The sequence below is a fragment of the Zonotrichia leucophrys genome, chromosome 10 (assembly GCF_028769735.1).
Source record: "Zonotrichia leucophrys gambelii isolate GWCS_2022_RI chromosome 10, RI_Zleu_2.0, whole genome shotgun sequence".
In the NCBI taxonomy this organism is placed as follows: Eukaryota; Metazoa; Chordata; class Aves; order Passeriformes; family Passerellidae; genus Zonotrichia; species Zonotrichia leucophrys.
The window spans coordinates 1,370,330-1,392,721 of NC_088180.1; the positions used below are offsets into that span (position 1 = coordinate 1,370,330).

The 22,392-nt window shown below is 40.3% G+C and overlaps 1 protein-coding gene across 6 annotated transcripts in view; it reads left to right on the forward strand.

The window, feature by feature from the left end:
- The window catches only part of TLN2 (talin 2), a 144,113-nt gene that overhangs the window by 23,632 nt on the left and 98,089 nt on the right, over positions 1-22,392 (forward strand). For 4 of the 6 annotated variants that reach the window (XM_064722632.1, XM_064722631.1, XM_064722636.1 and 1 more), the window contains one exon: positions 16,489-16,571. The exons of the other annotated variants lie outside the window; for them this stretch is intronic. The gene's annotated coding sequence lies outside the window, so the exon portion shown is untranslated. The remainder of the gene's footprint in view (positions 1-16,488; positions 16,572-22,392) is intronic. 6 annotated transcript variants of the gene reach the window in all.

Here is a 22,392-nt window from a genome sequence, read left to right on the forward strand (position 1 = left end):
TTATTAGAAGTACTGAGGGATCAAATTCAGTCTTCACCAGATAGAAAACTCAGTAGGATTTGCATTTGCTCAGTTTGCATTCAGTGAGAGGCCCCTTGGTTTTTAACTGTTCACTTTGACTCTTTCAAACCATCCGGGGATTCTGCTCAGCCTCTCTCTTCCTCCAGGGAATGTGGTTAAAGGAAAGGTGTCTGCAAACTTGTCAGTACAGATTTGTCACTGTCAGGTTCTATCTGAATCTTGATCTCATTATTGTGAGCTTCTCCTTAGTTTACCAGGAGTTCAGCCATCCTGCCATTTATGCAGGAGAAAAAAAAATGAAAACAAACCCTGCATTTTCTTTGCAGTTGTTGCTCTAATGTAAAATTTTTAAACTGCTTAAGTCCATACTTGGGTCATCTTTAAACAAGGATTTTGTTGGAGGTAAATTGAGGGAAGATGCTGGAATGTCTCAGCCTTTATTTGATTCTTCTAATGCTGCAGCTGCCTCTGCACCCTCTTTTTCTCCAAACCACTGCAACTGCTGTGGTCCTGCTGTTGTCTTCAGTGTGCACTGTTGCTTCCTTCTAGCACACTTAACTTGTTCATCACCTGCATGCTGTCACTTTCTCTTTTTTGCAGCCTGAATTTCCTGGCTTGGCTTTCTGCCTGCTGCTGCAGAAGGCTCCTTAGGGAACAACGTCAGAAAGGTCAAGCTTCTTTAATATGACAACAATGTCATTTTTTGTTACTTTAGGCAATTTTTTTCTCTTTCCCATTTTCAAATATCGTAAATTATTTTCTAAAACTACCCAGTGTAATTTTTCAGTTGTTACTAGAGTTGGTAGTAATTAAAGGTGCCATGCATGTGGTTGAAGTCAGTTTTTTGGTTAGGAATTAAACACAGGATCTGCTTAATGCTCCTAACACAGATTTAGGTACTAGTGAGGGGCTGGATTTCTTCCCATTTCATCCAGGTGAAGTTGGTTCAACTGAAAATCTGAGCTCTGAGCATGGGTCAGCCAGTGGGTGACTTCTCCCTAATACTAAAGGACAGGGACTCAGCAAAAGCTGCAGTTCTGCAGTGGACTGGCTTGCACAAAGCAGTTGTTTTGGAGAGCCACAAAATGTGCTTCCCCAGGTGTTCAGCCTCCTGCAGGTTGTGTCTCAAGCTTCTTATCATCAAATGTGAATGCCACAGACAGTTTCTTCATAAGCACTCCGTGGAAGGAGGAATTGCTGCCAAGCCCTTCTCTTTATCTTCCCCTTCAGCCTGCTGCTTTCTACCCTCTGCTGTTCAGGTTGCACAGTCATTGCTGGTCCTTTCAAAGCTGTGTATTTGCTTTGGAAAGGGCACTGTTACTCCTCTCCATATCCAGAGAACCAAGGCAGCTGAAGCAATCCCAAGCTACCAAGAACCTGTGCAAGGCTGTGAAAAACTTCATAGCTATATGTACTACAGAAATACTGAGTTCTGGTCCTCTTCCTTTTGTGGTTTGTGTGGTTGGTTGCCCTTTCAAGGGTAAAGGGCTTGGAAACCACAGGACTTTGCTTTTATCTGAGGCTGTGGTGGCCTATTTATGTCTCAGCCTGGTGGAGAAAGGGTTTTCTCCACTGAGAGGGAGAGCAATTCATCTCTGCCCATCCTTAACTGAGGAATTAGTACAGCACCTTTGAAGGCTGAAAAGTGACAAACAAGGTGTCCAAGTTCTCCCTGGTAATGCCTGATTTTGTATGTCTGTAAAGCTTAACCTAGTCCACAGGAACTTTCCCTCAGGACTTTCATGTTTACTCTTAACAGTTCTCTTGAGCACGTGCATTGCCTTTTAGATTTAAACAGTGTAATCTGAGAGGAGAGCGGTATATCAGCACTAAATATATCCTTACAGCAGAGCCCAGAAGTGCAGCATTTGAAATCTAGTTTTTGAAAATAAGGATTTTGATGTTTTATTAATCAAACTACCATGTAAACAGTTATTTTTCACATGGTAGTGTAATTTAATTTTAATTTATTTGTACATTCTCCTGAGGTACTATTAGGGGTATAGGAGCTGGTATGATGAAATTAATGTGAAGCAAATCAATTTAGGCTAAGTGGTAGTGTTTAGTTTGTGGGGACTATGGATTTGCTTAAGTAACAAGGTGTCAGAGGGTAAGTTATAGGCTGTCATGATTGTCATGTAATGCCCTAATCTGTTCCATTTGATGGCAGAAATGGTTGAAATTGTACTGTGGTGTCCATAGTGGAATATGTTGATTGAATGTTAATGGAGAAATACATGGTTGATGAAAATTTTTGTGTAATGATCGCGTGAAATTTTGCATGCTGATTAAATTTTGTTTTGTCATACAAAATAGGGTGTAGAGTAGAAATAATGACATAAGAAAGCCTGAGTGGCTGCAACTGAATTTCATTGCATTTTATAGTGTGTAAATGCTGAAATGAAAGACACTGCTGTTTGGCCTCTTTTTTGTTCAAGTTTTAGCTATTAACTTCCTACAGCTGAACTTCTGTTGTATTCCAGAGGTAAGAAAATGACCTAACCTAGCTGGATTTTGCTTGATTTTTAAACCATAGCAGTTTTCATAGGATTCTCCTGCCTGAGCACATCACACACAGCGAGGAGAGGCACAGCCAGGAGGAGGCAGCTTTGCAAACTGCATTTTACAGATGAAACCTGTGGGAGCACACCAGGAGCATCAATGACCTTCAGTGGTGGGACAGCAAACTCTGCCCTTGATTGGATTTTTCTGCATTGCAGATGCTCTCAGATATGTTGGTTGCAAGCTAATGTTCCAAAAATGGACTTGGCTGTCAGGTCTTTTTCTGCATAGTAGTCAAGTGATGGATGTTTATGAGGAATTTATGACATCACATGAGAAGTGATGTCAGCTCAGGAAGGGAATAGGATGCCAGCTTCTTATGACACGTGTGAGTTGGTTTTGGGCTTCCACTCAGTAAATAAATAATTTTGAATAAAGCTATTTGTAGTCAAGGTTGTTTATCAGGTAGGCTGGAAATGATGAAGATAAGCAGTTAAATGTTGCTAAGAGCATTTTAAAACTTAGATTTCCCTAACTGAGGATAATTACAGGTAGCCAACAGGTTTCAGATTTTGGAGAGCCTGATGGAAATTGGTTGTCTCTTTTTCTGGTTGTTCATATTGTTTGAAAGGACCGTGTTTTGTCTTTGAGAATGCTAGAAAAGGATCAGGGAGCTTTGGTTCACTGACTGTAAGCTCCTCCACTTTTATCTTTCCAGAAACTCTGCCTGTAAATGAGGTGGTATTTCACGGCCTAGATTTTAGTGTTTGCCTGCCTCTTCATCATGCTCACAACTCCATGTGGAACTCCAGAATTAGAATTTTTACTTTCCTTCCCCTTGTCTAGGCTGTCATTTAGCACGCCCAAAGTGCTCTCTTGGATAGTAGTGCTAAAAAATGTACATATTCACCTTTCTCTGGTTCATTTTGCAAATTCCTTTTCTGGAGGTTCAACTTAGACTGGATCAAGCAAGACAGTGGAAAGCCTTGCATGAAACAAACCATGCCAGAGTCAGGAGTGATTAAACTCTGGCTTTAAACAGCATAGCTGTCAAATTACCTGAAATTATCTAAAAATGCTCTAACAAAGTATGCATAGCATATTAAAAGGTACAAAAGCTGAATGAATGCATCTTGGCTAGAGCATGCCAGTGTTTTTTTTTCCCCCATCTCTCTCTAGATGAAAACATTACCAGAAACATTTGCAGTCAAGCAGAAAATGCAGCAGCAGTGCAGGGCTGTGTTGAAGAGTTGGGCTGGAGTTGTGATGCTCCTTTCTTGCACAGTGTGGGCCAATCTAAATCAGCTGATTTACTGATTTACCTGTTAACTCTCTGAGCATGCACATGGTCTGCCACACCTGGCATTGAGCATCCAGAATTGAGCTGCTAAGTGAAAAACACTCTGCATACTGATTGAAAATACCTGATTTTTCAGAACTGTTTTTATAAGAAAAAATTAACTTTCACCACAATTTGATTTAAGAAAAAGAAATGCCCCCTCAAACTTGAACTAACAGCAAAACAACCCTTGCAAGTAGTTTTCCCACGAAGAACTCCTCAAGTCAGTCTTTATTCTAACACTATGCATTCCTTAGAAATAAATTTAAGAACAATACCAGGATGTCTGGTTGTCTAGAAAAAGAACTCAAATATCCAGTTATCTTTAGCAGGTATCAGCACAGTAACTGTCTTGGAATCACTATTTCTGATTTTAAATTTAGTTTTGTTTGGAAAGTTGGCTGCTTGATGCTGAACATTCTGACATTAGTGTCTACAAATCTTAGTTACAGAAAAGATAGAAAAAAAACTATTCTGAGTATCATTCAAATTTACAGCTTGTGTGGGAAGGCAAATTCCTTGGGAGACTGAACCAAATAGTCCCCATAACTTTTCTGGAAACTGTCTCATTATTGGAAATTTCTTTTTGTGCGAATATTTTAATTTGGAGCAGGGACCTTTGAAAATTTAGATTTTATAGTTCTTAACCACAGAAACACGAATTTTTTTTCCTCTGGGCTAAATTCAAGTATTGTTCAATCCTATCACCCCAGTGCAGGGTATTGGGATAAGGTCACAGCTGGAATTTGACCATGTGGCTGAAACGTGCTCTGCTTGTTGACAATGTCTTCTCATTCTGCAGCTCATATAGCTGTGCACAATGCCTTCTGTGAAACAGAGCCCTGCAATTCCAGTGGAGCTTTGTTCTGGGTGACTGGGTTAAAGCAGGGCTTTTGCAGCCACAAGGGAAGATTTGGAGGTGCAGTGTGACTTCAGGGAGTTTGTACTGCTGTCACTCTGAGCATTCAGCTGGTTGGGCAGTAGGGTGGCACATATGGTGTCTTCTTCAGAGGGTGGTTTGGGCATCTCTGCTTCGGTAGTTTAGGGCATCTCTGGTAGTTGAGGGCATCTAGAGTTTGGCATCTCTGCTGGAATTGCCCATTGAAAGGCTGACAGCTTCCTCCAGCCCTCAGAGGGGTGGCTGCATTCATGAAAATACTGTAAATGGACCACATGACAGAAACAACTGCTTGGGTTTTGGACCACTGGGAAAGCTGGGAGTGCTTCTAAATCCCCTGTGGAGAATGAGAGATGCCTTGGAACATGTCCTGAAACTTGGTTGTTTCAAAGGAGTGCCTGGTAGGGGGAACTGCAAAGGTATTTCAGAGCAGTTACTGCTGCAAATGAAAGTCAAAGGGAAAAAACCCCTTCTTTGCAACTTGAAGATGAAAACTTCAGAGAAACTGGGCTTCAAGTAGAGAGCACAGAAGTTTCTGGGAGAGTTATAAACCACCCCATGACCTTGAAGAAAGCTACTGTGTTTTTGTGAGGGTTTATTTGTCTGCCTTTTATGAAAACACCTGAAGCTGCCAAGGTCCTGGTTGTTTTTACACTGGTCCTCCTTGCAGCTACTTCCATGTCTGAAATTCTCAAGAATGTCTTTGATTGTCTTAGTACTGCAGCCATGGGGCAGGTGAGCATGGCTGGGTGTCCCTTTCTTCCCCAGAGCCTGATTTCTGTGAAGGCTTTGGGCAGCAATGACCTGCCAGTTCAACTGAAGCACAGATGTCAGGGCAGAAGCCTCTGCAGATACAGCTGTGCATTTATGCTTTTGCTGTTATCTTGATGTTGTTGTAAACTTTGATTTTGTTGTTTTAGAAGTCTCTCTGTGATAGTTGTACAGCACCCTTATAGACACTTCCTTTGTACAGAGGCATTTCCTCTGAACTCTTTTATTTCATGTATCAGTATTACTTATCAGATTACTTTTTGTGTCTTACCATTTTTTGAGTGTTCTCTCTGCTGCCTGTGTTACCAACAGGTTAGGATTGCTAACTCTATATATACCCATATGTCTAGGGAAAATCATGGAATAAAGAAAGGAAAAAACCTTCACTTCTGTTTTCTGCCCATTTTTTTCTCCTGCTTTCTCTGTGACTAGAAGTTCAGTATTACAATTTAACTGAAGTAATTCTGTCACTTCAGGCATATATGTCCTTGGGGCAAGAAGATATAAAAGCTCAGAGACACAGACTGTCCATCATAAGACTTTTTTACTTCCTCAGCCATCTGGTTATTGTGAAAAAGTCTTTTCTGTCACCTGAATTTTTTTAAGCCTTCATTTCTGGGTCCATGCAATCAGAGGCTGATACCCTCCACCTTCACAGATTTCTGTGCAGCTGCAGAGATACAAGAGGATAGCAACAGTGCCAGAGTAGATGAGCTTTTCTCAAGTGCGCTGGCTAAGTTCTGGGCAATTGTGGGGATTTCTTCAGATTTAAGATGCTCCTCCTTGGTCTCTTCCCTGAGGGGGTGCCTCTCCCCTCCAGCAATTCAGAAATATTTCAGAAGAATTGGATATTGTGTAACTGAGTATCCTACATTCCTAAAACTTTGCTCCTCTGCCTGTTGTGCGTGTTTCTGAAGCTACACTAATGTCATGCAGCATTTAGTCTTTGTTTGATTCTTCAGTGGTGCTTCTAAACACAAGACCTGATCTGTGTGCCCTGCCACTTTCTAACCAAGAGAAAAGTTTCCTCTGTAAATATTTGCCAGTTGCCAGTGCAGGGCAGCATTCCAAGTGGCAAACATGTCAACCAGAAGTGTGTTTCTTCCCACATGCTTCTCCCCATGCCAGTCCAAAAAGAGCATTTGGCTGGGACATTCTTGGCAGAATTGCTTCCAAAAGCTTGCTGTCCATCTGCTCCTACAGCTAAGTGTGTCCAAGGAGCCAGTAACACATAGTTGTAGGAGACTTGAGTGTTCATCATTCATGAGAGCAGCTGGAGTGAAAGGAAATCCAGAACACAGCTCTGAGTTGGGCTGCTCTGAATTTTCAGACAAGTCAGAAGCTTTGCTTTCCAGAGTGCACTGTGACAGAAGTGGAATCTGTCACTTAAAGCATAGCGAGGAGTACTTGAAAGTTGTTATACTTAACAAATATATATACTTAATAAATACTTGAAACCCATTTAATATCTAAACCACAGATTTAGAAACAGGGCAATAAAAATGCAAGTTGAATTCAGATATTGCCTGTTGGCTTGTTAAGTGTTACCTACCAAAGTGCAGTTGCATTATTTCACCGGTTTTCATGAACATGCTCACTAGCTCTGTTCATCCCAAATAGCTTTTGTATAATGTTGTGCTAATCATTTAATGTTGTTTCATGCATTTCTGATCTGTGACCAGGATGAGTGCTACTGAGCTTTTACTTGTCGCATTCAACACTCATTTGCATTCTTGATAGACTATTTTATTTTAATTTTAAAATCTGTACCTTTTCCCAGCAAAACTCTCTGGGCAGAAGTTTCAGACTTTTTTTTGCATCTCTGATTGCTGGGCTCAGTCTGTAGCTGAGCTGTTGCATTACTCCAGATCTGAGTGTTCCCCATCAGCTTCATTTGTCATTCTCTGGGTTCTGCCTGGATTGCCTGTGGCTCTTCTCATGTGACACAGCTGGCGTGTCTGCAGCACTGAGGTCAGTTGTCACCTGTGTGCTAACCTGAGCCAATAAAACCATTAAATGCAGAATTGGACACAGGTCACGATTATCAAATTTTGCTTTTCGTGCAAATTCTGAATGTGGTGTTTTGGCTTTTTGGCAGAGAGTGGAGGGAAGGTTAGGGAGTGTTGGATGCAGTAAGCGAAGGTCCCAAGTTTGCTGTGTGTTTCAAGCTGCCTGCACTCCAAGTTTTGGGTTGCATTCATCTTTCTTGTTAAATCTATTTTTTGCCAAAACGTTGAATATGGGCTTTATATGCTTGGAGAATTAATACACAGGAAGCATGTCTTTTCTGAAGTGAGACTTTGGGATGAAAACCAGAGAGATTTTAGCAGAGCTGTTAAGATGACTCAGCTGAGTTATAACAGTAATTTCTCCTTTCAAAATCTGGAAGCAATAAACACTTCAGATGTGCTTTTCTAATGCAGTGGAATCAGTCCCTTGGGCAGACGTTGCAGGAAAAAACTTTTGGAATTAACTTTGGATATCAACTGTATGTTATTGTGAAAATACTGAAATGCACTATGCTGACTGGAGCTGAGAATGCAATGTTTTACCTCTCCCTTTCTAAAGCCTTTATTCTGTGCACACTGTTAGTGTTTCAAAAAGAGCAGATAGGAAAATTCCTTGATTTACTCATTTTTTTGGCTTCAACTCCAGGATAATGAATGGAAAATCAGTGAAAATACATCTTTCTGGGATCTCTGTTATTCAGAATATTAGAAGTAAGTTCATTCTTCCATACAAACAGTTTGGTGTGCTGCTGACATGTTGAAAATGCTGAGTAGTTCTGTTCTAATTTTTTTCGCATTTGGTGGTTTTGTTTGGTGGGGGGAGTTTTATTTGAGGATTTTTTGGGTTTTTGAAGCATGAAATGCTGCAGCTGTATGGGGCAACCATGCAGTGGCAGGTAAAGGGCATTGTCTCCAGCTGCAGTGTTGCAGGTCCACAGTCACCTGAAACAACTGAAGGCAGCTCTGAGTGACTGAGATTGAGTGCTTGAAGGTTTTTTTGCAGTGTTTAAGTAGCTTAGTTGACACGAAGGCAAACAATGCCTTCTCTTTAGCAAATTGCCTCGGGGTGACCTGATTTAAATTTGTGCACAGCAAGATTATGGGAGTGTGGGCTGGTGTGTGGAGGGAGCTCACAGGAGGTGATTTCAAGGTGAACCACAGTGAGGCAGGAGGTTGGAAATGGAAGCAGTTCCTGTGTGGGGGTGAATGGAAAGGACATTACTTGGGATTTGATGTGTACACATCTGACTTGGTTCAAGACCATATCAGTGCACAAGTGTGATGGAGACTTGCTTGCTTTTTACCCTATTGAATGCATATATTTATATAAAACCTCTTGATCTAAGACCACCACATATCTAGAAGTAGGGGAAGCAACTTGAAAAGGATTATTTTCATATTTTCATATTCTCCAATGTAACTCAGGTGCTGTTTCATTCCAGAAACGTGTGCTTGGAAAGCTCAGTGTGTCAAGAGAAGGCATCTCTCTTGTATTTACTGGAAGGGGGGAGTGAGAAGGAGGTTGAGTTTCTCATATTTTCAATTTCAATTGAGTATTAAGTGTATGCATTTCTTAGGTATGTGTTTTCCAGCAGTGCCTCTGCTCCTGCCCCCACTTAAATAGCCCTTCCTGACAGTGTTCTCCCCTAGGACACAGTAAGTGCTGTTCATCCTGTCTCTGAACACTGCAAAGCATCATTTCTGTTCTTCAGGGGACTTGAAGGGAAGTAATTAAAATGACAGGAAGTGCTTGGGACTGAAAGATTTATGTCTGTGGAAAGATCTTATGAAATTCAAAGCACATTAGAATCAGAAAGAATTGATTTGGCAGCTGCATAGTTAAAGAACTGCTGTTCCTTTCTGAAATGTTAACTTGATGTCCTCCAAGGCAAATCAGGCAGAAAGGGAACTGCTTTATGCATTTTTGGTATAGTGAACAGCAGTGATGTGTGCAGTCTGTAAACATACTAAATTCTCCCTTGCTGAGGAACACTAATAAGTAGTTGTGATTAAAGCTGCCTTTCAAATTCCCCTTCCCACAGTCACATCAAAAGACATGCACCTCCTTCAAGAAGTCAATGCAGGAGGTAGACACTGAGCTTCTGTTTGATGTGTCTTCACTCACTTGTATAAATGGCTGTGATTTGGAGAGGGAAGTGCATTGAAAGTATTTTAGAAATCATGGTTAATGTTGAAATTTTGTATAGGCTTCCTCCTGTTGGAAACTTCTCACCTTGACTGTGTTGGAAATATGAGTGTGCTGATGTGATGGAGTGTGGAGAGCACCCAGCTAAGGCCATGATGAGCTCTGGAAGAAGGCCACAAGTGCTTGCATGTCTGAAATAACAACATATATGTACATGTGTGTATGTGTGTAGAGTTGGGCCAGAATCACTTCCTCCCACACCTCAGTGAAGTTGCATTTTGTTTGGTAACCAGGTTTCATTCTCAGGAAGTCTAGGACTAGTGCTGTCTGTCTGTCTGTTTGGAAATCCTCTGTAATGCAGGCCTGGCCCATCGAAGCTTTGTTGGTATGCTAACAGAAAGGAATTTAAATTTGTTTTGTATCATTCTGATTTGAGTTCAAAATACTTTCTCACTCCATACATCATAAATTTATATGCTAACATGAACTTTGAATATTTAGTATAGTTGTGATTCGCTGTGTTTCCTTGCAGGATAGTTAATGTGGTGCCTAAATTAAGTGTTCAACAACTTGGTGTGAAGATATGGAAATTTTACAAAGCACTGCTCTTTAAAAGGAAGCTCTTCAGTCTACTGAAGTAATGAGGATGGTATAAAAATGGAAGATCCAAATTTGCTATCTGTTGGAGCTGGGTTTCCAACACTTTGGATCTGGACTCTCTGAACTATTACTGTACTGACCCTTTGGATGCAAACACAGAGCAGCCCAGCTTTCGAGGAGCGTGTTTGGAAGTTGGCAAACTTGCTGTTAGTCATGCCAAAGAAGTAAACTGTATGTTTTGTCTGCTGCAGGGTGAGTGAGCCATAGCTCTGTTGTGAACAGATTTAGCTGGCAAAATTTAGCTGCAGTCAGCTTGAGCATTGCACCATCAGAATGGCAGGTGCCCTGTCTTGGGAACATGCTCTGAAGAAATTGTGCCAACAGCAAAAACCTGCTGCTGTTTTGTTGTGGGATTGGTGATTTTTCTTCTCTCTCTCTCTCACCTGCCCACTGAAAGATGACTTTTGTTATTTCATTGCCTCTTCAGCTCATGCACCAACCCTGGACGTGAAATCTCAGCTTCTGGCAGCCATATTGCCAATGGCTTTATTTGCAGGTCTTGAGGCAGGAGGGGATGATGGAATGAGTGTCATTGTTCAAGGTGGAAGTGTTCACATTGCAGACAGTCTCAGTGGGGATTGGGAACATGGCCTGTTGTATCCTGGAGTGATATGCCTTTTGGGATAAGTAGTTTAAAGGGAAATGTGAACCCACTGTAGAATATTGAGGAGAAAGGTTTGAGGCCTGAGTGATTAATGACTCAAAACCAAAGCAAAAGTGCAGCTCCCATATTGTTGTTTTTATGGTAGTTGTTTATGACAGCTGAATTCACACCTTTTCATAAAGGTCATGCAAAATGTACTATTTTTTATTTATATTGCCATGGGAGGGCAGAAACTCAGCAGGTGCCACTGAACCAGTGAATCTTTGCCTTAGACTGCTGAATTACTGATTCTGTAATGTTTAGCAGCATGAATAGATGAGAAACCTGTTTAATTTTGACCTGAGTGCAAGTACATATTTGAATATTCAGAGTGTGCAGCAGCACAGCATGAGAAGAAAATAGTCCCTTTGCTGAGGGATTTCTGATTTTTGGGGTGTGTTCACTGCTCAGCTCCTGGTATTCTGCAGCTGTTCCAAGGCAAGCTACACTGGCTGTTCTTATGAAAGCTTGGCTTAGCATCTTGTTTGGATTTGTTAAACTGCTTGCAGACTGTTTTGAAATAAAGGATAACATTAACATAGATTCCAAACTGTAAAAGGTCAGAAACTACAGGTGGTGTGAATGGTACCTTGGTGAGTGAAGTGCCATACACTCATTTTTGAGGACCTGTTGTTTCACATCTTCACCTGTCATTTAAAAATACTATACATTGTATTATACAGTTGCAAATTATATGTTTAGCTCTGCTTTTAAAAGACTATATTCTTAGCTCAAATCTATATGTGGTATTTTCTGGGGTCCCTATGGCAGGAAGGAAATGATGAATCTGACTCTGGGTTCTTAGAAGGCTAATTTATTATTTTATGATATTATATTAAAGAATGCTATACTAAACTATACTAAAGAATAGAGAAAGGATGCAGACAGAAGCCTAAAAGATAATAAAGAAAAACTTGTGACTCTCTCCAGAGTCCTGACACAGCTGGACTGTGATTGGTCACTAAGTTAAAACAATTCACATGTTGGATAAGCAATCTCCAACCACATTCCAAATGTTTGAAATAACTTACCAAGGGTAACTGAATGTGAATATTTGCTGTAGCTTTTTCTGTAGTAGTAGCCATAATAAGAATCATAGTAGTAAAAAGATTGAAAGTTATCATTTAACCATAATAGAAGCACAACTCACTTTAAACAAGGTTTAAAGTCTTTCTCCTAGATTAAAAAAAATTGGAAACTTTTAAAAAAATTTACTTAGAGGGGAAGCTGGAGTTCAGAATAAAGTTCAAATAATGACTGCTCCTTTATGAAAAACTATTGATTGCTCTTGAAGAGCCCTGAACAGAAGGCAAGTGATATTTGCTTGACAGAAAGTTCATATTCATGAAAACAGTACATTAATCACAGAAAGTTGGGTCAGCAGCATAATGTAAGAGATAAAATTTGCATAATTTTGAAGATTAATCAGAGTATAGCTGACTTTAATGATCACAGCAGATACTTTTTCTCTGCTATATGCAAACATGAAGCTTTGAGAAGAAATTAATGCCAAACCTCGCTCCTGTGGTGCAGAATTTACTTGTTCTACCTTGTCAGACTTCCTCAAAACTGTTATCCCATATGTGGAGATGTTGTAAGGATTGATACCTCAATACAGTAGTTAAGATCTGATAAGAGTGAAGCAATAATAGGTCCTGAGGGGCTGAAAGCTGAGTTTTGGCAGAGCAGTGCAGGGGTGAGCTGAAAAACCTTCTAGTAGGTGAATTGTGATCATTTATGGAGCAGTCTTGAAGCAAGAAACAGAGACATGCAAGAAAGAACTAGAATTTAAAGAAGTCACACACTACAGGACATGTGAATTAGTACCAGCCTGTAACAGCCATTCAATATCTTTATTATATCTTTATTATGTTTGGAACTTGATCATAGAATTAAGCTCCTCAATGTTCCAGATGTCCTAAACTAATCTTGCCAACATCCCACAGTAACTATTCCCCTGTCTGAAACTTTAAAATATTAAGCTTTTAGCAGAGGTGATACAGTGAAGGTGAATACCAACAGGATTAAAACACACCCTGTGTAATGGAGCATAGATTTGGGTTTGGTTGTGGTGAAAAAAAACCCCAAACCCATACAATCAAAGCAGCACAAACAAAAAGAGCAGCCCACAGAACACAGCCTAGGAAAAACACACATCATAAACCCAGAGGAAATACGTGGGCAGAAAGATCTTCCACGTTCACAAAATGTACTGTGAGATGATGCTGGAATTCATGTTTGATCTCAGACAGCCTGAAATCCAAATGCTACTGAATAAAACTGTTACCACCAAGAATCTAGAGAATACCTAGGAAATATCTATAAAGATAAAACTGTAATTTAGTTCTAATTCATAGTGTACGAATCTGCAGTAGAATGGAGAAAGTACATTCTGCTTCAGTGCTTTTGTTTATTTAGTTTTCTTGTTCTGTAAACAACATCACTAGCATTTGAACCAAAAACATTTCATAGAAATGTAGCTGCACCTAAGGAGAGAGAGGAGAAGGGGGGAGCCAGGGGGCTACTGCTAAGAAATACTCCAGATATTGAGAAACCCTGTGTAAACCTCTGCAATTAGTGCAATTCATGCACTCAGTGCTCCCACCCTCCAATAATTGTAAACAAATCCTGGGTTCAGGGCAGTGCTTTGCTGACTGGGCTTCTAGGCAGTCTGGTTCCCTCTCTGACTGCATTCCAGGAAGTGAGCACAATAGCATAAAAAAACAGTGATTAATAGGTTTTTTTAGGGACTCTCTATCTCCCTGTTGATAAGTAAAAAAAAACTATATGGCTGCTTCAGCAGTAAATTAACCCACTTGCAAAATGAATGTTGTTTCCACAGTCATATTTATTCCAGCTAGCCTTACAGTATATCATAGTACAAACAACTTTTGTTTTCCTCAGACTCCACAAGATATATTCAAATTTCTACTCTTAAGTATTTTGATGACTTAAATTCTGCTATTTAAAGTAAAGGTGTCATTTTGAAACATGGTATTCTATTAATTGAGTTACTCTGGTAGTACATGCAGATTAATTGTAACATGTAAAATATTAAGACAGCAGTTGCCTTACCCCCTTCCTTCCTAGTCTCATTAACACTTGATTAAATAGATAGAACCTCCTGGTAAACTACAGAAATATAACTTTCTAGTTACCTGTTTGGTGTACAGCTTGAAAAAACCCCAAACTATTGGGGGGGGGTTTGTGTTTGCATGAGTTTTTGGGTTTTTTTTCCTTTTATTTTAAGCAATGATTCTCTTTTGGAACTGCCTTTGAAAAGGGCAAATATCAAAGCAGTTTCACAACTCTTTAAATCACCATGATGGTAACAACATATGTTGAATTGGAAAATTTATCGGAGGGCCTTTGTGCGGTGCAGCTAGAAAGGAGCAATATTGGGATGGTCCCTTCATTCTCCTACATCTGGCTGTGCTCTTGGCTAGATGTGGCGTGTTCTGCAGGCATTCAGGTTTTGGTACGAGTGCAGAAGGTGCCAGCCTGCATTGGTGGTGCCTCTGAGCAGAGGTGAAGGTGCTTCAGCTGCTGCTTTGTGCTTGCAGAGCGTGGGGACTGGGAAGGGCTTGGTGTCTTTGTTAACAGACAAAGAGAGCAAAAGCAGTGGCAGCTGCAAGGGACTGAGCTACTTCACAATTGCACTTGATAGAAATTTTAGAACTTTCAAGTATATGCAAGTATGGAGAAGGACATAGAGATGTGGGAATTGGGGTGGCTTGCAGAGGGGGGCGTAAGTGGCCCGAAGTTTGGAGTCCGGCTAGCTGAGGGCGAAAGGCCGACGCCCCTCTGCAATTCCTGGCCAGCGCCCTTTGGCGTCTGAGGGCCTCGGGCTGTGCTGGCTGCGGACTGGCTCACACCGCTGGTATTGGGGAGGAACGGAGCTGACCATTTCCCGGGGGTTAAACATCGGTTTATTGAAGGTGTTGCGGGATCCAAACGCGGGGAAACCAACCGGGAAAAAGTTTTTTCCATAGGGGGTGAAACAGGATTATAAAGGAGGGGGGTGGGTACAGGCGGAACCAATCGGGAAAGGTGAGGGGATGAACTTCACAGAACTGACACTCCATGGAGACCAATAATCAAAAGGTAAAGGAGGTGTCCTGGGACCCCAGCCAGCCACCATCTCCAGAGAGGAGAAGGTTCTCGAAACCTGGGAGGAGAAGGGGGTGATTGACTGGACAGGGAGGAGAACAACTTTCACTTGTAAGGGAAACCAGGGAGGAGCAATTACACATCGGCAACTATGAATAGCGGTTACTATAGCAACTTAGCTGACAGGCTAGCAGTGGCGGGAAAAACTGGGGGAACGAAACCATTTTACACATAATAGGGGAGAACAATACATAAATTGGGGGAATAACACAAGGAACTTAACAGCACACTACAACATCGGCTGGCGAGTGTATGGGCTGTGCTGAACAGGAATTTGGATGTCACTGTAATGCAGATCCTTGTCTTGCAGATCAGTCCCTTATGCACTGATACAGCCCCTCAGGGAATGCTCACATTCTCAGATTTCTGTGAGCTGAACTTGCTGTTATCCTCACCTGATGGTTGAGGGAAGCCCATGAGGTGCAGGCTGCTGGCACACCTTTAATTAGATGTAATTGTGCATTACTTGCTCATTACTGGGAACTTGGCAGGCATTGAGAAGTTGGATTTCCAATTTCCAAGTAGAAAACGACTGCATTGCCTATTTTAATGCAGGTGCAGGTGATCAATTGGGTGCTGAAATAATTGTGGTATGCATCCTGCATTTGCTCTGGCCTGCATTAAACCTGTTAACCTGTGGTTAATAGTTGTGTTGGCATAGAGCTGATGTTGCTTAAAAGTCCACTGAAAGCAAAAAATCACTTTTCTAACCAACCAAGACAAGAAAAACATTAAGTGATGAATTTGTTTTATCAGAAATGTTTTGGCCAGCTTTGGTTGGTTAAAAGAAAACCCATCTCCTCAAAACAGCCAAAGCCTTGAAACAGAGTTTGTCATCTTTTAAAAACAAAACAAAACTCTGTTTTTACCTTTTTTTTTTTGCAATCGTAGTTTCAGAAGGGAGATTGCCCAGAGAGGCCTGAGTTGTGGTGCTTTAGACTGTTATTCCACACCATGGAAAAGCAAAATTAATGCAAAATAAATGGTTTTGAGAGGTCAGTGTGATAGTTTAATTTACACCCAGAATTGTGCTACAAGTGTTTTCATAATTTGACACTTTTGGCAATTTCAAAGTGTTTACCTGTAAAAACTAATGAATTCATTTATTATGAGCTCTTATGTGTGAGTAATTTAGAAGCCTGGACTGAAATTTATTTTCTTGAGCACGAAGACATTTTGGCAATGCAAATTGTGACTCCTGAAGGGAAAAGGAAACTTACAACTTCCTGAGTTGTTTTCTTTCCAGTGTGTTGACAGAGGAGGTACTTGAAAAATAGAAATTATTGAACTGGGGATAAGACAGTAACTTGTTTGTATTTTGTGTTACAGACTTGGTTGCTGGAAGCCTTCCATGTGATCAAACAGTACTTTCAGACAAACTAATTTTCTATTAAATGAAGTTTAATTTTGAGGTAAGGTCCTGTTTAATTTTCTTTGTTATGCACATAATGACATAAAGCCTACAGTAATTTAAAAGCTCGTACATATTAGTATAAAATTTTCTGTAGGGAGAATGTGAAGTATATACTTCTGTGACTGTGTGTTTATGAAGAGAGAATCTGAGCTGAAAAATGAATGTGATGAATGAACATTGAAGTGCCAGATAAATATTGTAATTAACAGCCTGGAGATTAACCTGGCTGTGACAGACATGGACTGTTTTGAATCAGTTGCCAGGGAGACTGGAGAATATGATCATGTAATAAGTGATTTCTCTAAGCCTTAAGAAAAAGGGCCATGCCTTTCATTGCTATGAAACAGATAGCTGAGAAGATGAATTAACTCTTTCATCTGAATACATGTAAGAGGTGGCAAAAAGAACAAGGAAAAATCATTGCTAGAATCACTTCCCAGATAAATTACCACTTCTGTGCTGTAATGCTCTCAGAAGAGAATGTCACTGAATGGTAAAATTGGCTTTGGGCAAGATGTTGATAAATCTCACCCCATGTTCTTCATCTGTTGGAGTTACCCTGACCTTGTCCACATTACTGTTCTAAATGTGGCTCTGGCTTTGACTGCTCATCTGGAAATGGAGCTTGAAATACTCAAAGGTCGCTAATGGAATTTTGTCCTGCAATTCTCCATCTTTGAAAAATGTCTTTGGTGAACTTTCACAGCAGCCTATAATTAAAGCAGCATGTCAGTTTGTATCAAATATGTCTAAGGACAAGGGTAAATGAAGGTGGTTTAGGTACATATTGAAGTAGGCTTTGCTGGGAAAAATAACAAAATGTGTGAATTTCGCTTCAACCGTTTTAAGGCTGCCGAGCTGACTTTGAGCTTATTGGTGAGATGTGCTCTTGGTGGGCACATGTGGTGGAGGAGGAGGTTTGACTTCACATCAGCACACAGTTGGCAGTGTAGTAGACTCAGTGTAATCCAATTGACGTGTAATGTTTGCACACACTGTCACCCCCTGTGAAAAGTTCAGCTGTTTGATGATTTCTTTGTTCCTCTGTCTCTGCTGTAGAAGCAGTGGATGCTTTGGGGTTCAATCCTGTTCCCTTCTGAAATCTAGCTTTCTCTCAAACCCTGCTCATAAATCTTTATAAGGACCACACCACCTTCTGATTTCTGTCCTTCCTTATCCAGTGGTTGTGAGCTGTTTTCACCTTGGGGGTATGGAGTGTTCTCACAGCTTGAGCTCAGTCTGTGCTGTCCTGTTCTGTGGCTGTGACAGAGATGTTCATTTGATGGGTGCAAGCACACTGTTCTTGCTGAGCTTTTCTGTTTTCATTAATGTTGCTGATTCTGGTAGTAACTGAGCTTTCTGCAGTCTCTAGCTATAGATCTTTTTCCCTTCCTCAGCTACTCTCTTTTTTTATTTTTTTTCCCCTTTTTATCCCTTTATTAGTTGTTCAGAGCTCTTTTGACTAGCCATTCCCTGTTTGTTTCTTCTTTTGGAAGAAGTGTTCTTTTTTAATAAAAAATAATTTAGTAGAGTAATTACTTTTAGTAATCAAAAGCAGAGTCTGGCATCTCTGCCTGAACCTGAGTCTCAAAAAAAAAATAATGTTTCAAGCTGGCACTCAGCCTTTGAGATGGTGAGAAATGGTGAAGTTTTGAGACATCTGGTTGTCCTTTCCCTCTCTGTTCAGGTGCTGGCATCAGAAAATGAAGGGAGCGTGCATAAGGTCATTCCACCTTGCTGCAGTAGCATCAGCCAAAGCATTAGCATTCTAAAAATGATAAACTGTGACTGGTAATGTGTGTGTGGTAAATCATATGTGTGTGTGGTAAATCTCAAGGAGGTGATGGAGGTTGGAAGAGCAAGAGAATGTTTATTTTTCAGTAGCTATTTAAACCCATTGGAAGGAGATTCATGATCTGCTGTTTTTCTCTTTGGCATGGCACCATCTGGGTTGTAGACTGTGTGTAAACTTTCCAGCATTGCCAGTTCCATGTGACCACCTTTCTAATGAGGGATATATGTTGGATTACAATTGCTGTCTTCACTGACATGAAGTTTTTTTATTTTTACTATTTTTTGTAAGCTGTTTTCTATCTCCATGGCATGAAAATTGATAAAGAATGGTAATTTATTTTAAAAATTGTGTTAATCTCATGTTGACACCACATTGTGATAGCTTTTGAGAAAAAAATGTCTAGATAGTATGGAATTGAGACCTGAGTGTTTAAAAGGTAGAAACATAACTGAATTAATTATAATTTAGATTTAAGTATTGCTTGGCTTTGTTCTGAATTCTCCAATAGGTATTATGTGGCAAGAAGTGTGCTAAAGTAGTGAACTTAGATGAGGCAGATCTATGTGATTTTAAAGTGCACTTCATTGTTCTGTGTGAACATAGAAGGGATTTTAGTGCATTCTGTGTTCTTGAACAGAGGAAAAATGGATTATCTTGCTTAAAGAGTACCTGTAGCTGTGACTACACTTTGCCATGCTTTCCCCAATATAAATGACAGTCAGTCTCTAAGCTGTCAACCTGAATTTTCACTAAATGAGTGAGCTCTTTACCAAGCCTCCTGCCTTTGAAATGGGCCTGCAAGAAATAAGTTTTCCAAGTCAGAAATCTCTTTGCCTTCAACTTGAATTTGTGAGGATTCTAGGTGAGGAGTTGGCTTATTGTGGAGATCATAGTTTGGTTGCCAGCATGCCAACCAGCTGTGTGAATCCTCCACATTTTCTTGGTTTACATAAATAAGTGGAATGCTGGCTTGCTAAAACTACTATTGCATTCATTCAAATAACATTTTAGAAATGTTTACTTTTTTTCTGCCTCACTTCCTGTTTAAGTGATCTGCTTTAAATAATTGAATTAATTGATTTTTTGGACAAATGGATCAAAAACCTACTGAGAGCAATTTCAGTGCCTGTTAAGTTTACCATTTCAGATGGAATCAACGAGAGCAGAGAACCATTCCATATAAACCCCATTACAGGACTGGCAAAAAATTGCTGTATTTGAGCCTCACCAATTTTCTTCTGTGTAGCAAAACTGTTTTTGAAGACTTATCAACCCCATCTAATTCTGAATGGTGATGGTGATCAGAATTATCAGTGTGGATTTACTTCAGTGATTGCAGTAGCTGAGTGGATTTCATATCATTAAATAGTTCAAATTCTTTAACAAATTAGTAAGGTTGTTTATAAAGCCTGTAAGAAACTTGAGCAGCCTATTAGTTCCCTTCATGTTCCCTGAGGTGGATGATCAAGTAGATGTGTATGAGGTAACTGTTGACTGCTGTTCTCCTTGAAGAAAATTATTTAAAAGTTCCTGGGCAGCATCAGATGATGTTCAGGAGGGTGAAAGGAAAGCAAAAGAAGAATCCATATATGATTTACCATGACAGTTCATCTGGGACATTGCAATACTGTTTCTCTGCCAAAACATGTCAGTTAAAAAAAGAAGTAAAATAGAAAATGCAGAGTAATAGTTAGAGCACAGCAGGTGAACCCAAGCAGTCATGTCCAAGCTGTGTCATTAAGTGACTCAGGGAAGAACTCCAGGGGATTTATTCCATCTGACTTTGTGGTGTGTCCCAAAAATGGCAGGTGGAGCTCTGAAGTTTGAGTGGTGGCTTCAGTTAATTCAATGGGGAGGAAAAAAGCATTAAATTGAGGGTGCTCAGAGGTTGTAGATCTAGGCATAAAAGCTTTAAAATTGTCCTTCAAAACATTACAGTATTTAAGCAATTGAAAATAGTGTGAATATACAGAACTGCTCTAGCCTGGATTTAACAGCCCATTTTCTAGTTCAACCTATTCTTAGTGTGATTTAGAATCTAGGTGAAATACTTCAAATAGTCATATCTGCTGCTTTGGAAAACTAGTTTTCTATCAGCTAAACCACAGAATAGGAACTATTTTTAATCATAATTTCTTTTTCTTATCCTATAATTTACATAGGTACTACAGATTGGATAATATATTTGAAGCTGTATAAACCTATACAAATATATCCCACTGTAAGCAAGTTGCAGTGCTTGAGATGGACCTAGATTAACCTTATAGGAGTTGAGTTTAAAAAAATAAAGCACCCCTCTAAAACCCATCATACCCTTTAAAAAGGGGGAAAAACAAACCCACACCAAATAAAAATGTCTTGTATACATCAGATAGCATTTTAGTAATAGTCTGTGCATATATTTACTGCTCTCCTCCCAGGGACTCTGGGGGAGGAACCTGGCCAAAGGATGTGATTCTCTTCTGGTTTCTACAGAAACTCATGCTTCTGGTTTTGCTTTTCTCTTGCAAAATAGGAAAACAAAGTCTGGAAGGCCTCTTCAAAGACATGTCATTGAGTGCCACAGTGCGGGCCCTTGCTGCTGAGCCTTGTGATTTCTGTTACAGCCAGCTCCAGTCAAGCTCTTGGCTTATCTTATCTAAAAGCTGTTTCAGCTCTGTCTGGGACAGTGACATTCCTTCTGTAGTTCTTGTAATTCATACTTCCTTTTGAAGATTTATTCCAGCAAGTTAGATTGCAAATATGCCTTTTGACTTAAAAAGCAAGCTGAAGTTCAATTGCTAATAAGCTGACTGTCCTATAAACAACTCTTAATTAGACCCAAATATTTTGGTCTCTTACATAATTCTGCTTAAGGGAACTTCCTTGCTGGGCTCTTAGCAAAAGAGATGCTGTTGCTGAATGACTATAAAGCATGAACTGAGAATGGTATCTATTAATGCTAATAATTACAGCCTGCTCTCATAGTAACCTTTCAAAGCTTGTCCTGGTTCATCTTTGTTTTGCTGTGGGGATTTTTTTTCCAAGTAGTTTGTTTGTAAAATTTAGTACTGCATGCTTGCAGCTAAATGCAGTGAATTTTTCCTGAGATTCTTGAAGTTTTTTAAGGTAGAAAACTTACCAGCATGTGTGGTGTGTGTATACAGCCATAGTGGTTGAGCAGGGATTTTCTTAGGGCAGGGGGGGCATGTGAGAGTTCTTGCATTTTAATTGTCTGTGCGTACTTGCAAACAGAATAAACAAAGTTTGGTGCTACACAGTTCCTTGTATTCTAACCAATGGAAGGAAGGGTTATGCTTTTTTGGTTGCTTGTTCAAACCTCAAGAGTTCTGATCAGCCCCCCAGACAGTGTGTGGTGTCTGAGGTTCTCAGGCTGCTTCTGGACCCTCCAAGTTGTTCTCTTTGTACTTGCTGCCCATTGAGAACATCAGCTTTTCCTCTGCTGGTTTACTGCTCTTACCTTCTGCTCTAAGCTGATTAGAGGGAAAATAAGAGATATTGTTTTGTTTCCTTTCTGACCAGAAGAGACTCTAGCCTTAATGACAAGACAACTTCCACTGCAGTGCTTACCAGTGTGATATTTGTGCATGAGTGATAGCTACCCCTGGAAGCACCTCACTACACAGCTCCCAGTGGGATGGCAACAGCCAGTGATGACATCTTCACAGTGTCTGGTCCAGCAGGGAGCTGATGATGACCAATATACAGCCCACAGGTGATAGCTTGGTCCTGTACTGGAGAATCAGCTTAGTCTCAGAAAGTCTGTCAATGGCAGCCCTTAAGAGATTGTGGTGTAAATGAGTTACAGATGGACAGCAATGGAGCACTGAAGGGAGGACTCCTTGAAAGGTGCAGTGTCACCTCCTTTATGGTAAGATGCCAACACAGGTGCCATTGTGAGTTCAGAGTAAAATGAGTGTTGTTACTCTCTATGCCTGTCTGCCTGCCTTGTGGTTCCATTATGCTTGATTTTGAAGCACGATGCTTTCATTTGCATTCATCATTTTGGAAGTACACAAAGCTA